Source organism: Oncorhynchus keta, unplaced genomic scaffold (genome assembly GCF_023373465.1).
Source record: "Oncorhynchus keta strain PuntledgeMale-10-30-2019 unplaced genomic scaffold, Oket_V2 Un_scaffold_1526_pilon_pilon, whole genome shotgun sequence".
Taxonomy (NCBI): domain Eukaryota; kingdom Metazoa; phylum Chordata; class Actinopteri; order Salmoniformes; family Salmonidae; genus Oncorhynchus; species Oncorhynchus keta.
Window position 1 is genome coordinate 1400365 of NW_026290798.1, and position 2307 is coordinate 1402671.

The window sequence follows — 2307 nt, forward strand, 5'->3', positions numbered from 1 at the left end:
CGCTAGATAAACTAGTAATATCATCAACCATGTGTAGTTAACTAGTGATTATGATTGATTGATTGTTTTTTATAAGATAGTATTTCGCTACACTCGCATTAACATCTGCTAACCATGTGTATGTGACAAATAAAATTTGATTTGATTTTAATGCGAGCTAGCAACTTACCTTGGCTTCTTACTGCATTCGCGTAACAGGCAGTCTCCTCGTGGAGTGCAATGAGAGGCAGGTGGTTAGGGCGTTGGACTAGTTAACTGTAAGGTTGCAAGATTGAATCCCTGAGCTGACAAGGTACAAATCTGTTGTTCTGCCCCTGAACAAGCAGTTAACCCACTGTTCCTAGGCCGTCATTGAAAATAAGAATGTGTTGTTAACTGACTTGCCTAGTTAAATAAAGATTAAATAAAGGTGTAAAAAAAAAATCTGCCAAATCGGTGTCCAAAAAGAGAGATTTGCAGTACACACACACACACACACTTCTGAATGTTTAAAGGGACCATAGAACTGCCTGTGTGTGATGTGTGTAATGAGTAGAGTGAGATTTGTCCCTTGATTAGGTTTGTTGTTTTCATGTCGGGGTGATTCACAGCCACAATTAATATGGTTATTTGTTCTTCTTTAGTTTTACAGACATCTTGAATAATTGTCGTGGTAATTGCAGCAATTAAAACATTTTGTTGGTCTCACACTATGTCCCAAATTCCCTATATAGTGCACTACTTTTGACCAGAGCCCTATGGGCCCTGATCTAAAGTAGTGTACTATAAAGGGACTAGGGTGCCTTTTTGGATGAAGCCTTAAAGTGTGTTAATGCGCTCGCTGAAAATGAGGAATTGATGTAGCACCCCTTGAGAGGAATTGATCATACATATTCAATTTATACTGGGTGCATGTGGACAAATACTCCTCTTTGAAAGTATGTATAGACAGAAGGCCTATACTGTGAAAGAACCCAGTGACAACCAGATCCCTCTCCTCTCTCTATAGTGAATAATGTAGGTCTGTGCTGGATTATGAGAACTATAGAACAGCACCATCCTGTAGAGCTGTTGAGGTAGTCAGTGGGTACAAGCCAGGCTGTCTGTTCACAGAGCTGAAAATTGAGTGGACTGACTAAACACATCAAACTATCGTTTTCTGGGTCAATCATCTGTCAAACTCATTCCCCAAGTGTCAGGGGGTTTTCACTCCCCCGTTGTACATGATTGATGAACTAAGGAAGATCACTGATTAGTAAGAAACTCTCCTCACCTGGTTGTCTAGGAGATGCTAGGCCCTCCATGGAATGAATTTGACCCACCCGGCTGATTTAAATAATCAAAGCTTGATGATACCATTGTGTTTTGCAGCAGGTTTAGAAATGCTTGTGTATGTAATAGTCTCGGCCTAATTCATGCATTATGACGTTATTCCCTAGAACCTCTGTTCTGTTGTGTGATTGGTGGAATCAAAAAGCTCCATTGCCACTAAGACAGGGAGATAGCTGTGACCTCATCACACCACAGATATCTGATCCCAGACATTCACTAGGATGGTGATAGCATTGCAGAGTTACTTTTCATATCACTGAAAACATCTTATGTAACATCATCAATATTCCTCACCTGTCTACACCTTGGAGGAAAATGGAATGCTGCAAATGGAAAGCATACAGGAGAGAGGAGGAGAGGAAGAAGGGAGGAAAGGAGAGAGGAGGAGAGGAAGAAGGGAGGAAAGGAGAGAGGAGGAGAGGAAGAAGGGAGGAAAGGAGAGAGGGGGAGAGGAAGAAGGGAGGAAAGGAGAGAGGAGGAGAGGAAGAAGGGAGGAAAGGAGAGAGGAGGAGAGGAAGAAGGGAGGAAAGGAGAGAGAAGGGAGGAAAGGAGAGAGGAGGAGAGGAAGAAGGGAGGAAAGGAGAGAGGAGGAGAGGAAGAAGGGAGGAAATGAGAGAGGAGGAGAGGAAGAAGGGAGGAAAGGAGAGAGGAGGAGAGGATGAAGGGAGGAAAGGAGAGAGGAGGAGAGGAAGAAGGGAGGAAAGGAGAGAGGAGGAGAGGAAGAAGGGAGGAAAGGAGAGAGGAAGAAGGGAGGAAAGGAGAGAGGAGGAGAGGAAGATGGGAGGAAAGGAGAGAGGAGGAGAGGAAAAAGGGAGGAAAGGAGAGAGGAGGAGAGGAAGAAGGGAGGAAAGGAGAGAGGGAGGGACATGTTTTGATTGATAGCCAGAGGCATAGGGGCAGACCTTGTTGTAAGAAGGCGAAAGAGGAGGAGGAAGAAGAGATATTGTTTGCTAATGAACTGAACGCTAGTCATGACCCTGGATGTAAGAGCCGCTG